Source organism: Grammomys surdaster, unplaced genomic scaffold (genome assembly GCF_004785775.1).
Source record: "Grammomys surdaster isolate TR1022 unplaced genomic scaffold, NIH_TR_1.0 174, whole genome shotgun sequence".
In the NCBI taxonomy this organism is placed as follows: Eukaryota; Metazoa; Chordata; class Mammalia; order Rodentia; family Muridae; genus Grammomys; species Grammomys surdaster.
Window position 1 is genome coordinate 17,205,039 of NW_021604622.1, and position 15,969 is coordinate 17,221,007.

At 34.9% G+C, this 15,969-nt stretch overlaps 1 protein-coding gene and 1 pseudogene across 3 annotated transcripts in view; both read left to right on the top strand.

The window, feature by feature from the left end:
* Cdh18 (cadherin 18) overlaps window positions 1–15,969 on the top strand; it is a 393,131-nt gene that overhangs the window by 236,957 nt on the left and 140,205 nt on the right. The window lies entirely within an intron of this gene.
* LOC114621285 lies at window positions 8,739–9,419 on the top strand (annotated as a pseudogene).

Genomic DNA, 15,969 nt, shown 5'->3' on the forward strand with positions numbered 1-15,969 from the left:
CTCAAGATTGCTATGATAGAATTATCTTAATTTTATGGTTGACTAGAATAAGGAGTGAAAATAGTAACCAAGCCTAAATGCCAGTGGATACAAAGTTTAAACTGTACAGGTTTGCTCCCTGCTCTCCCTGTGTACTTCTCTACATAGAACCTGGATGATGTCCTTTCTGCATAAGATAACTCACTCAGCATAGATTATGTACCATGGCATCATGAACAAAGCTCATATCAAATAATTCGGACTTGATGTTTAATGCTACTAAAGCTTTCAAAGACCCTTTTGTAAGATGGAGGGAGTTTAGGTCAATGATTGTTTAGTGTTGTCAAGTTTATAGAATCTAGAATGCCCTGGAAAACTGTTTCTTGGTGTGCCTACATATTTGTGAATAATTACCTAGATTATGTTAACTAAAGTCAGAAGTTCCATTGTAATATGGGGCTGGGATATTTCCTGAATAGAGATTTCAAACTATATAAAATGGATAAAGTCCCTGGAGCAAAATGGTATGCCAGTATTCACCTATCTGTTTCTTAATTGTGAAAGTCATGTGGCGAGATGCTTCAGACATATGCTTTCTTGACTTTCCCATCATAGTGCACTGGGCCATTATCTCAACTGGGGTAAAATAAGCTTTTTTTCATTCATTTGCTTTTGTCAGAGTATTTTAACACAGCAAACAGAAAAGAAACTATGACAGGTTGAATTCATGAGATAATAATAAACAATTGCCATGAACTTGATTTTAAAATATATTGATGGTTCTGCATGTCATGGTTTGGATCTGTTTAACTGCTAATGAAATACACATAAAAACTATCACGCATAATATTTACTGTCATTTCAAGAGATGTTCTTTACTTGTGTTTTGAATTGACCTATATAGATACCCCGTTCTATTTATAGGCATTAAGCTTAATACATTCATGATCTGAATTACATATGTCTTTCCTTTATAGCTTTATGTTTGTTTATTTGGAACAATATGTCTTGTATCCCTGAAACTTATATAGTCTGGAAGATAGTTTTCTACTTCTGATGCTGTCTTGTTTACCCTCTTATGGCTAGGATTATGTATTTATTTATTTAAATTTATTTTTTGAATACTGATTTGTGTTTTGCCTACATGTCTGTGTGAGGATATCTGATCACCTGGAATTAGAGTTACAGAGTTGTGAGCTGCCATGTGGGTGCTTGAAATTGAACCCAGGAGCTCTGGAAGAGCAGCTAGTGTTCTTAAGCACTGAGCCACCTCTCCAGGCCTGTATTATATGTTTATGATGTGCTGAGTAATGAATCGAAATCTTCAAATCTAGAAATCAAGTTATGGATTTTTCTCTTATTCTCCTTTTTTTCTTTACATTCTTTCTTTTTCCTTTTTCTTTCCTTTTTTCTTTCTCTCCCTCCTTCTTCCCCTCCCTCCCTCCCTCTTTCCCTCCCTCCCTCCTTCCTTCCTTCCTTCTTTCCTTCCTTTCATCTCTCTTTCTTTTTTATTTACTTGAGCACCTCAGCTTTTGGTGATGTTATCTGACATGGTGTCTCACATGCTAGGCAAGTGGTCTATCCTTGAGTTTCATCCTAATGCTTAAATTGATACTCACTTTGGAATTATATTTGATGTATGATTATATCAAAATTACTTAACAGTGTTATGTTGGAAAGCAATCACTTCTCACAATGGGATCCTCTCCCAATTTCAATGCCTGAATGGGGCATCAGAAGATAAAAATGAAGGACCCACTGATGAAAGAATGTAGAAGTAGAAAATTCAAAATTATCACAAAAACATGAACAAATTACAAACCCTCCAGTAATTAAACATAGTAGGCTGCTAATAAATGATATATTTATTTTTGAATATATGACTAAATCCTTTACCATTATAGTTACTTGTACACATTTCTCTTAATAGTTTTCTCTTGATAAAATTTTTAATTAGACATAATTAATGAAACAAAAGCACAGACGTTGGAGATCAGAGGGCACATAAATATTCATCATTTTTTTCTCTAGCTGATTGCTCTGTCTCTGAATTTTTCCCCTTTTCTTTCATGAAATATTTCACTAACATATTTTTAAAAACAAGTAATTGGCTATAAACCTCTGATTAAATGAATTTATCTAAAACTTAGTTGATAGCTCTACCTTTATAATACAAGCTCAACAACAAATGGCATGCTTTAACCTGTATATATAGCAAAATAATCACACCTTCTTTCTCATCTTTCTTTTTTCCACATTGTTCTACATTACTCACTTTATTTCATTGAGTTACATTTACTGTATCAGAGGATCTAGACAAATACTTTTTTTTTCTTGCTGATTCTTACTCATAATTTCTCATTGTTTGTAGTTTTGTTATTCTGCTCTGCAAGGGTAATAATATCCCATTTGGACTTCTATTCCTTACGTGGGATTCAGAATTCTACATTACCTAATGAGCAGAGACGTTGCAGTAGATTCCACAAGATACATGTATTTCCTACAGTATGGTGTTATACTAGTCTAATTTCAGTACTCAGAGGAAAATGCTAGAGGGTCATAAATTCAGGGCCTTGTCTGAGCTACATAGGACATTCAAGGGTAAAGAACATTTCATGAAAGAGATTATCTTATACAATAATCTATGTGAATGACCTGATACTTGAGTAAATATTATGTTCCCCTAACTCATATTTTCTTCATGTTCTATCAGAGGGGAACACTTTTAATTTGAATGCATTGTCTTTGCAACCTTTTTGCAACTTCTTTTTAAATTATTTCTTTTAGGTCTTTATACTGTACTATAATCATAGTATAGTTCCCTCCTTCCTACTTTCTTCCAAACACATTCATATAACTTTCTGTTTTCTTTAAAATTCATATCTTCTTTTTAAAAATTGTTATTACACTATGTACTCCATACACACATGCTCATTCACATCCTAAATATATAAGCACAACCTGTGCAGACTGTAAACTATTACTTAAATGATTGTTTAAGTGATGACCATCGAGTATTCAACAGGCAAATGGTGTGCTTTACCCTGGAAGGACTATTTTTCAGCATTCTCAAGTAGACTGTAGTCCTTGAATAGGGTTTAGGTCTTCTGGGTTTTCCATAGCAATGTTAGCATGCCTAATCCTCCTTCTCAACTCAAGTGATATGCAGTCCTGTTGAGAGTTTGAGTGTATTTTCTCACAGAAAACTCCTCTATTTCCTGTTTCTTACAACCTTCCTACCTTCTCTTGCAAGATACTCCCTGAGCCGTAAATGCATTTATTTTACAGGTGTTCATGATTCTTCATTCTGATTTCAAATCTCATTTGTTGCACATTGATATTTTCTTGATGAAGTGTAAGAACTACATTTACTCATATTTATTTATTTATTTATTTATTTATTTATTTATTTATTGTTTTTATTGAAATTAGACCTTTTCTCACATCATATATTGTAATTACATTTTTCTTCCTTTGACTCAACCTTGCTCCTCTCCAACTTCCTTCCAGCTTCTCTTTCGTTAGAAGAAAAATAGGCTTCGAAGAGATGCCAGTAAAATAAAGTGTAATGTAGCATAATAAGATAAAATAAAAAGAAATATATTGGAAAAAGACAAAACAAACTAAAGGAAAAGAGTTGAATAAAAAGCACAAGAAACACATGCAGAGAATCACATCTTTAGATACTCAGGAATTCCATAAAAACACTAAATGGGAAGCCATAATATATATCTAAAGGGCTTGGTATGATGGAGAGAGGGTGAGAAAGAGAGAGAACACAACAGACACACACACACACACACACACACAAGTGTGTGTGTGTGTGTCTGTGTGTGTGTGTGTATGGTATAAAATAAAAATAAAAACAATTAAATAAAAAGTCCTAACTTGACTTTATGTGATAATTAACCCCCAAAGATGCCATTAAATGCATTTCCTTTAGATCATCTACGTCTGGGCATTGAGCTGACCCTTAAGAGTAGTTTGTTTTGCCAGTGAGACTCCCTTGGAGTTAACTAAATTTTCATTTGCAAGTTGTCATAAAATATGGTTAGCTTCTTGATTAGGGATTTGTGTTCCTGTCCACTTCTACTATCTTCTCTAGGACCCCATCTGTTACAGAAGCATGCCGCCTGAGTCTCAAAGTTTGTGTACATTTTGATTGTATTGATATAGAGGGCCTTGCATTCTTAATGTTTCTATCTTTTCTTACTCTTATACCTTTTCTTCATCCCTGTCCATATGGTCTTCAGAGGCCAGAGTAGGGGAATTTGTTAGAGACTTCCCATTTATGGCTGAGTTTTCCAATATCTCTCACTTTATTGTGTCTGCTTGTGTGTCTTTTTTATTTGTTCCTTATTGCTGCTGGAGGAATCTTATGGTGACAGAGTAAGACATTGGTCTATGAGTGTAACACAATGTCACCAGGAGTGTTTTTTAGCTGCATTCTGTTCACAACAGTTGTGTTTGCTGTTACCCTAGATCCTTGTTCTACCTAGTCTCAGATTCTTGGTCATCCAAGGAGGGTCAGATAGAGTTCAACCACATGGAGAGGACCTTAAGAATTCCCACAAGGTATATGACACTAATTCAACAGTATATCTTGCAGATAGGACACCACCATAGGTCAAAGGGTTTATAGCTGTGTTGATGATTACATTTCTTCTTTGGTATAATGCAGAATACCTTCCTGAAGCAAAGACACTGTTTCATAGGGAATATGGCTTTATATAGTCATTAACACAACTTTTCCATGGTCTATCAGTTGTGTCGGTGTAGTCTTTAGCAATGTGATTTTGTCACCAGTTTGTAAAGAGCAACCTGTAGTCTTGAGAACAGCCTAACGTGTTCTCAGAGGAGCATGTTGGCCACCAATTCATTATATGTACCCATTTCTAATTCTGCAAGCTTCATATGATGACTAGAAATGTCTAGTCGGGGCTCTCTTACATTATTTCCCACTTTCATTTTGATCACATTTACATATGTATATATTTTAGAAGTTTCTAATGCATTAGATTTTTATACTACCTTTCAACTGCCTCCCTCTTAATTTTAGCTGTCTGTTACTATGTACCCTCCCTTGTCCTTCTCTTTCCTCCCACTCCTCACTTGTTCCACTGGTTCTAATCCACACCCCTCTACTCCACATATCCTTAACTATCTATGCTATTTTTGTTTCCTAGTGAGAACTATGTGTTCCCTTCATACTTTTCTCAGCTTAATGTCTATGTTTCTTCTACAGGTTGTAGCGTGTTTATCATTGACTCAGGAGTTCATATTTACAGATTATCTAATATATACCATATTTGTCTTTCAGTGTGTGAGTTACCTCTCTAAGAATGATTATTTTCTAGTTGTATCTATTTCCCTGAAATTTTTATTTTTAACAGCTGAGCAATATTCCATTGTGTATGCAAATGTACAACATTTTGTTTATCCATTCATCTGTTGAATGACATCTAGGCTGTTTCCAACTTCTGATATGTTAGTATAAACAGCTTAACAAGAGACATTGGTGAGGAAGTATACCAATGGTACAATGAAGAGTACTTTGGGTGTTTCGCCAAGAGTGGTATAGCTAGAACTTGAGTTAGATTGATTACTACCTTCCTCAGTAATAGCCACACAGATTTATGTAGTGGCAGTACAAGTTTTCACTCCCACTAGCAACAGATGAGTGTCCTTATTCTACATCCTTACCACCATGGCCTGTCATTTGAGTTATTATCCTAGGCATTCTACTGTCTGTAAAATGAAGCCTTCTTAATATTCTCCAATCCTCATAAATTAAAGTACAATTTGTTCTCTGTGACAAAGAAGCTTATTTACAGTCCATTAATCACCTGAAAGCTTACAGGCAAACTATTATTTTTCTTCCCTTTAAAACCTGGGTGTTCCTTATTGTTTCTCAAGGTATGTGGCTTTTCTTACTCACTACAGAATTTGCAATGGCTTAGAATTTCTTTGTGGAAAACTCATTTTTATCTATTTCTCAATTACAAAATTCTACTGAATCATTTATTTTATCTTAAAATGTCAATTTAACTAGGTAATTTCTTCATGAATTATTCCCATATGAGAATCTTTTATTTCTTCTCTAATAGGTGTCTTCACAGAATATACCCTTTAGAGTTTTATTTCCTAGATCTCAATTACAATGGCAATATACCTCTTTCATTCTCCTGTTTTCTCTGTTGTTATTGCTTTACATCACAATTGTGTGTGTGTGTGTGTGTGTGTGTGTGTGTGTGTAATTAGGGGTCATGTCATACGTCTACATGTTTTATGTCTGTGTGTGTTTGTAATTAGGGTACTTGGCATACTTTTACATGGTGTGTGTGTGCATGTGTGTGTGTGTGTGTTTGTGTGTGTGTGTAACTAGTGATCATGGCACGCTTTTAGATGTCAAAGTTCAGCCTGCAGGTGTAGATTATTTTTCCACTATCTGGGTGTCAGGGATTGCACTTTTGTCAAAAGACTCAGCAGCAGATACCTTTAGCCACTGATTCATTTTTCTGACTATTTAGATTGATTTCTAATGTGAAATTCACACATGCTCAAGCTTGCTTCTCAATGTTTGATAAAGTTTCTCTGGACAATGGAGCACTTGTCAACTCATCACCAAGGAGTGTGATAACAAAAATCACTCTCCAGAGCAATGGATATATTTGGTAAAACTTTTGGTATTGTTCTTTTCATTCTTCATTATTGTTACTAATTATCTTCTTTTGAAAGACTTATATAAGACCTAGCATACAACAGTCAATCAGAAAACAGTCACCAAATAGTAATTAGACAGAGAAAATTGTTTCTGTTTTCCCCCATGTTCTTATCTATGTATCTTTTAGAATGATTGTCAAATATATAGATCTGCTAATAAGCCACTGAATTTTCCAGTAATAAACATATATCCTCTCTCTCTTTATTGGGTACTGATCCTAATCATAAGAGAGACTGTGAAATAAGGCTCTAAATACATATGAATTATGTGCTGAATGTTCATCCAGTTTTTGATATGAATATCTTTAGACAGAGAATATAGATTAATGTCAAGAATGGAAATATAGCTAAAAAATAATGCAAAAAATAGGATATAGGGTACTTACTGGCATATTATTCCACCATTAATTTAAATACTGCAGTCCAAAAATAAGAGCTAATTTAATAAAATAAACTATTATGAAACCAAATGTTGTTAGCAGCTTGTTCTGTTGATGTTAGTGAAACCCACTTATACAGACTGAGAAAGAAATAAAGGCTGGTATAGGATGCTACTTCAGTGTTGTCATGCCATCCAGTCAGGAGGCACTGAGAGCATACCTTGCAGTAACCTTCATTTATTATTTTTGGCAATTAATTAAGAGACATCATTCATTACAAGAGTATTTTATATTACCAAAGAAAAAGTCTTTCATAAATCCTTTAAGCCACACTGAGAGCCTTTAACTGTCACTTACTCAGTGTGCTAAGCTCATTTTTATTAGCCTACAGAACACTGACTCTGAAATCCTTTGCACTCATTCAGAAAACTCTTTTATCTGCTATTCACTTAATGAACATAATTTACATTTTAAATTACTATGATAGCTCATTTGGGGTATTGCCCAAATGTCCTAAAAGAATAAAGAAACATTAAGTGGATAGATAAAAATCTTACTTGTTTCATTTTCAATACTAATGAGAGTTATGGAAACAAATTGAGTATTAATGAAGATTTTATGTCTATCTGATGTCCAGGTAAAATAAGATAATAACAGTTCCAAGTTACTTCATAAGACCTTTTCATTACTACGTGTATGCAGATGAGAATAAACAAGTGAATATTGATTTACACAATATTTATGGTAAAAAAAAATTAACCTTCAAATAACAGATACTTAGTTTTCTGTATCCATGTGATAATATCAGGTAATTTATACTTCAGTTATCTTAAGTATACACTCAAGGATGACCTATGTTCACATGATCATATCAGATAACATATATTTAAGTTACACTTTAGATATAGTGACATTTTTGCATTTTAAAATAATTTGCATTAATGTCATATAAGTCTAAATGCTAACCATTGTTTAAGAAAAAAATAAGACGGAGTTAGTATTTGGGAATATGAGCAAGAATTTTTTAATCATTGGGAATGGCCCCTGGCTAGGGAGTAAGAAACACTACTAGCACATTGCTAAGCATAGTTAGCAAATTCTTATGGTTAATGATATTTATACAGTCATTTTCCTTTATCAGAAGATGAAACAAGTGTTAGACTGAATTTTACTGTAGAAGAAAAAAAAATCAACCCCAAGGGAAGATTCAAGTTTATAAAGGGAAAGCTATCTTTAAAAGGGCATTGTGTTTTTTTCTTCTATTACACTGTATGAACTCATCCTTTATTAAATTTCTTAATGCTATATTATGTTCCTGTTGTAGTGAAGGAAAATGTCATCCCCCACTCCATAAAATCGTAAGAAGTGACATTATTTGAAAGGATTGGTCCATGTAGCCTTGTTAGAGTTGTCATGGCCTTGTTGGAGGAAGTGTGTTACTGGCAGTAGGCTAAAGGTTTTAGAAGCTCAAACCACTTCTCTTCCCACTGCCTGTAAATCCAGAAACAGAACTCCATGATTCTTCTCCAACATCATGTTTGTCTGTGTGCCACCATGCTTCCTGCACAGCTCATAACGGAGCAAACCTCATTAAACCAGTTCCAGTTACACGTAATTGTTTATAAGAATTGATGTGATCGCTAAGCTAGTCTTGCTATGGCTCACATTGGCTCTAGCAAGCGCTCAAGAAGTCCAGGTCAGTCTGTGGTCGGTGAGGGTCAGAAAAACATAGTAAGAAGAGTAGTAAGGACGCCTCGAGGAACTCCTGTTCAACCTCCAAATCTCAAGGTCACAAGGCCAGCAGCATCTCCGGTGTTGAGGACAGAAGCAAGCACAAAACCCAGGGGACACCGAGATCCAGCTCTTCCTCTTCATCCTCTTCCAGTTCTTCTAGCTAGCTCCATCTTGTCCTCATCCTCTAGTGATGGCCAGAAGAAGCTAGCAAAACAAGGAGATGAAGAGGTAGAAGAAGTGGAAGAAGAAGCTGAAGAGGAGAGGCAAGGAGAAGGCAGTGGTGGTGCACCAGACTGAGACTCTGCCGGGCCCCTCAGTGGATCAGTGGCACAGATCAGTTGGGGAAGACAGTGATGACCCAGTCCTTACCGATTAGCAGAAGTCTCATATCCAGGCCACGAAGCCCAGGACAAAAGAGTGGGACACTTGAAAGTATGTCATTCAAAAGGTAGTAGACCCAGAGACTGTATGCACAAGGCTCATCAAGAGTGATGGTGAAGTTTTAGAAGAAATCGTAATCAAAGAACGACACAGAGAGATCAACAAGCAAGCCACCCAAGGGAATGGCTGGCCTTCCAGATGTAAGCAGGGCTGCTTTCCTGAGGGCCCTACCATCCCAGCTTTGTGAACTGCTGTTGGTGACTTGGAGACTGATGGGTCAAGGTGCCTTTCCTACTCTGCCTTTTCTACAGTCCAGCATCCTCTTGAGTACAGTGGGTGGCCTAAACTCCAAATTGGACTGTGAAGTGTCACTATTAAATGATCTTTGTCACAAAACAAAACAAAAAAGAAAAGAAAAAAAAGACAACTGACATGATCATGACATTTCTTCACAACTATACAAACCTTAAGTAAAAAGTATAAATTTTTAATCAATATAAACCCTAAGACAGAAGTATATAATACTGATCTAAAACATTACTATATTGTAGTATCTTGCATATATGATTCATTTATAAAGATGGTCACATACACAGTATTTACATAGATTTCTTTGACTAGTTTGAATGGCACTTATGTGATTACTTTTAAGCATTAGTGTACACATAATAGTCTGTACAAATTTATATATATATATATACATATATATATATATATATATATGTATATGTATATTATAGTGGTTAAATCTCAAGAAATGTACTAGATTTGAAACCTAAGATTTTTCACACTTTTAATGAATTAATCATACACTGTCACCCATGATGCATTAATATGGAATTATGGAAAGATATCACAGCAAATCCCCTTGGTAATATTAACTAAAAGCTAGCCAAGATCTGAATTCTTCATTCTGCTCTGCCTGGGTCTCCAATCATTTTCCTCTACGTGTTTTATAAGTCTGAATGTGTGGCTTCTGAAGGCTGTCTTCAGAAGTCCCTGTGTCTGTTTTCTTTTCTCTCTCCATTGAAGAGGGCGTGTGCACGCGCACGTGCACGTGCACGTACACACACACACACATACACACACACACACAAATGATCCAAGGATGGAATGAGGGATATTTTATAGAGGCTTACATGGAATTAGTTTACTAATTTCAAGTATCCAAAATAACAGTATTACAAATATCCTTACCTATCAAGCAATATCCATGTATTTTCATGTTCAACATATATGGTGAATATTTTTACTTATTTTATCTATTATTATTATTTTACTTATTCAGTTTACATCCCACTCTGTCCCACTGACAGTCATCTCCACTCACTGTCCTCCCCTTTCCCTCCTCTTCTAAGCTGAGCTGGTGGATATCCCTCCCCTTGGGTATTCCTAGACCCTAAATACTTCAAGTCTCTGTGAGCCTAGGTGTTCCTCTTCCACTAAAGCCAGTCAGGTCAGCCAGCTAGAAGAACATATTCCATGTACAACGAACAGCTTTTGGAATAGCCCCCACTACAGTTCTTTAGGACCCACATGAAGACAAATCTGCACCTTTGCTGCATATGTCCAGGTAGGCCTAAGTCTATCCTATGTATATTCTTTGGCTTGTGGTTCAGTCTCTGAGAGCACAAAGGGTACAGATTAGTTGACTCTGTTGGTCTTCCTATGGAGTTCCTGTCTCCTTCAGGAACCAAAATCTTTCCTCCTATTCTTCCTCAGAGGACATCCTTGTCTGGACTCAGAGGGAGAGGATGCACTTAAAACTTAAGATGCCTCATGGAAGAGTGATGCTGATGTGGATGAGGTGGGCATGGGTGGGTGTATGGAGTAAAGAATTCAGGGAAAGGGGACAAGGAAGGGAGGCAACTTTTAGAATGTAGATAAGTTATTTTTTTAAAAAAGAATTTCCAAAATCCATCCACTGGCTGTAGGTGATCTGTGTATCTATGTCTGTCTCAGTCAGCTGCTGGGTCCTTTCAGACATGATTCTGTCTGCAAGCATAATAGAGTTCCATTGTGTTAGTTATAGTGTTAGGGATTGGTGCTTGCTCACATGATGGGCCCCAAGTCAGGACTGTTATGGTACTTCATTCCCTCAGTCTCTTCTCCACCCCCTGTACTTTTTCTTATTTCTTGTAGACAGGATAAATTTTGGGTTGAAAGTTTTGTACATGGTTTGGTGTTTCTCTTACTCCACTATGGTTCCTGCTTGGCTACAAAAGGTTCCATATCCCCAGTGTAGTGAGTCACAGAGAAGGTCATCTCCCCTATTCTAGGTCTCCGTCATGTCCACAAGCTGTCCCCAACCTCCGCTGCCCCACTAGTTGCAAATTTTCATTCATTTTCATGGTCTTCTGGCCATCCTTCCGATATCTCTCCATACCTGATCCACCCCAGTCATTCCGTATTCCATCCCCTCTCCTACCCATTCCCTTCCCTCTGTCTGCCTCCTGTGAATATTTTATTCCCCCTTTCTAAGTATGATTCAAGGATCCACTCTTGGTCATTCCTTCTTGTTTAGCCTTTTTCGGTCTGTGGAGTATGAGTCCCTGCATTGTCTTATACTTTATGCCTAGAATCCTCTTATAAGTGACTATATACTATAAATGTCCTTGTGGATCTGGGTTACCTGACTCAGCATGATATTATCAAGTTTGAGCGATTTGGCTGCAAAATTCATGATGTCTTTGTTGTAAGAGTCAGTTTGATTTCCAAAGTGGTTCAACAAATTTGTAATCCTAAAAGAAATGAAGAAGTGTTCCCCTCACTCCATGTGTGTTATCTCTTGAGTTTTGATCTTAACCATTCTAAAGGTGTAAGATGGAACTTTAGAGTTGTTTTGATTTGCATTTCCCTGATGACTAAGGACTTTGAACATTACTTTAAGTTCTTTAAGTGTCCGTTTGAGATTCCTCTGTTGAAAAATTCCCCGTTGAGTTCTGTGCTCCATTTTTAATTGGGTTATTTGGATTGTTGGTGTGTAATTTCTTGAGTTATTTGTAAAGTTTGGATATTAGCCTTCTGTCAGATGGAGATTTTGTGAAGATCTTTTCCCAATCTATAGATGGATGTTTTATCCTGTTGATAGTGTCCTTTTCCTTGCAGAAGCTTTGCACCATTTGTTGCAGATGCTGTCCTTTGTCCTTTCTATGGTTTTGGATTCTTTATCAAAAATCAAATGTCCATAGGTGTGTGGATGTATTTCTAGAGCTTCAATTCAATTCTATCCATCAATATATCTGTTTCTGAACCAATGCCATGCAGTTTTATCACTAATGCTCTGTACTGTAGCTTCAGGTTAGGGATGGTGATTCATACCAAAGTTCTTTTTTTGTTGTTCAGGATTGTTTAGGCTATCCTAGACTTTTTGTTTTGCTTTGTTTTTCCATGTGAAATTGAGAATTACTCTTTCAAGGTTGTATATCTTAATTTATTTTAGATACACTTCATTTATTTTATGATAATATATTTTGTATACTCTCTCAGAGAAACCACTGGCATGATACTGTCCACTTCGTTTAACTTTCAGTAGGGCTTTCCAACAATTTTTTTTTTAATTTTATCTTATAAAATATTCAATGTATCATTTTAGTTCTAGTCTTGTTAAAGCTTGTTAGTATATATCACCCAATGATTTTACTACACTAAGATCAAACTGAATATATACACATTTGATCATCTAGATTGTATAGCAGAAAATATATTTTATTGCAAAATTACTGGTCTCTGTCACATTTTGATCTTGGAAGATTACACAGTGGTTTCTGCAACATCTCAAATTTCTCGTCAAGAAAAATATTCATGTACTGATAAAAATAAGCATAATGAATGAAGTACCTTACTAAATACATACTTGAATTCAAGGTCATAATTTACAAGTATTTCACTATGAATTTAAATTAGATTACCATGCGATGACTTATGCTTGAAGTCAAGTTACTTTACAATGTTTCCCAAAACACCATAAAATTCAATGATTTTTTTCTACAGTGTTGCATAAACCCATTCCACGTTATTATTTTCATTTAAAATACCTGTATTAAAAATTATTTCCTAAGCTACATGCTTAATTTGTTTATATAGTTCTTAATATTTTTTACCATTTTATACTGATTTCACATCATGTAGTAACAAAATATTCTTGTAAAAGAAACCACTGCACTGTTATCGTTTACACTCAATAAACTACAAGTGAAATGTTAATAAACTAATTGAAGTAAAAGTATATTTATTGGTCAACTATGTTTTAGAATTAGGGCTGTAAGAAAATAAGGATTTTATTTTACGACATAGTCATTCTTAGTATATGTAGCCATTTGAATATGTTCAGTAGAAAATTGTGTCCACTTGGAAATAGTTTCCACTTACCTTCTTAAATCTAAGAGTAAATTTCATTTTTTAAAGATAATTTTTCATAAAGTCATAATATTATACTCCATCTTTTTTAAAAAAAAAGTCTTAAAAGTATTTTAAATTAACTGTGTTTCCAAGTTGTGTTTATCAAAGTAAAACTTAACACTGTGTTTATTGTAGAATTCAAAACCCAATCAAAATATCAATCTCATTTCCTTCAATGCAAAGCATTATGTAAGTCCTATAAAACTTGATGAGTTATAAATGAAGTTTTGTCATTTATAGCAAGCTTAAAGAAGTTATACAGAATTAAGTGAAAAAGAAACACAAACAGTGTATGTTTTCATGCACATGCTGTAATTACAAAAGTTGATTCTAACGGATTACAGGATACCAGAAAGAGTATAGCAAAGGATTGGATAAAAGTTAGCAAAACATTTTTATTTGGATGGGATCACATCAAGTTCTACAGCACTGTAGGGAGAGTAGAATTTATTCCAATCATTTTCTCTTCTATAAAGTACAAGACTATAGTTCATATATGATAACAAATGAAAATAAATCTGATGGCTACTCATGTATGTGTGTATTAAATTGTCATGCTGCTGTACACATGACTGTGAGCAATCATAGGTATTAAAAAGCAGGGAGTTGAGGCTGTAGTATAGCACAGTGGATAAGAACATTTGATGCTCATTCAGGGAACCAGGATAGGGATCACCATTACCTGTAACTGTAGTTCAGATGTATCCAACACCCTCTCTGGCCTAAAAGGACACCAGATACACATATAAAGCAGATACCCTCATGAACATAAACTGCTCTCTAAAATGAGTACAAGTAAATTTGAAAGCATAGAATATTGATATTTTCAGAAATGGTTGTAAATAGCATTTAGCATCTGCATTTATATTTCATATGTTTTACAAAACTGATCCTAATGTTTTAAATTATACAGTTTATAAGAGATGGTAAAGAGCTCTGATTTTTGTTTTGTTTTGTTCTTACTTAGACACAGACCTCTGATCAAATTCAGTCATTATCTCAAAAGTATCCAGTACCAAAATGGCCATTAGTGGTATAAAGTGGACATTCTGAGTATTTCCTTTTGTTAACTTTAAGCCCTGCTTGTATTTTTGCAATAATTAAATATATGATAAATATTCAGCCCTGTTAAGTATGAATGTTAGATAATTTCCTGCTTCTCCATTTTATGTGACCTATTCCCTCTGCTCCAACATAAAAAGAAAACACATTGATATGTGCCAAAAATTTTATAACACCTCCACAGCATGCCCTACTCCGTTGAGATTGTCTCTAAAAGTATGCCAGAATCATAAACTTACCTATATACAAGTTTCACATGGGTAGTATTTTGTTTTGAAGATTTCTATAACAATAAATCCAGATCTTTATTGTTTCAGGCCTCATGCCTCATGGTTTGTATAACTTCACATACCATACAGACCATGAATAAAGCAAAACTGATAATTAATGAATATGTAGCCAAAATATAACAGTTATTTGTTCAGATCATTTCTAGGAGAGATGTAGTGCAGATAGAAATGATAGTTACAAGATATTGTTGACTACTGTATCGAAAATGATAGGGTGTCTAAAACTACTAAACATAAAATATGGCAGTGATAACAAATTGTCCAATTACATTCTTTTCAATAACAAAGTACAGATGTATGTCACTGTAGTATAATGTCACAGCAAGCGTTTCCATTGGACAATATTTGCCTCTCTTTTCAAAGTAAGACATAGCACTCCTGTAGACTAGATGACCCTTTGATTTTTTTCTCCTTCCAAATATCCACATGATATTTCATCAGCCTCCCATTCCCAGGCAATACATGCTTGCTTAAAATGAATGTAAATATATTAACATAAATCATAAGGCTAAAATAGACACATCTTGTACTTCCAGAATGTGTGCCTATAATTCAGTTGAGAGAAAATGATGAGCAAATGGAAAATGTGTAAATATCTTTGCATGAGATTTATAATATATAAATGGGTCAAGGATAAAACTCAGTGGTAGGCAGGTGTACAGTGTGCATGAGGTTCTAGGGGTGGGTTTGAACACCCTTACTCCATCCCAAATATATACATATGTTGAATACTAAGAAAAATAATGCAACACCTAAAAACTTTCTAAAGAACAAAAGACAGAGAAACAGTAACCCAAAGTAATGAGTTTGTTATTAGATTTCAAGTCTTGTATTGAGACAGCTCTATGTGTATTGGATCTCAAGAGGGATGGATCTAGAATTGAGTTTAGATGTAATTATTTGGTTAAAGTTTTCTACCATGAGGAATTAAATAGAAAGTATAGTATTCTGCATTTTTTCTTCTCTTTCTCTCTTGAGCACTCTGAAGTCTACTAGTATCAGCCTCTAAGCCTATGGTA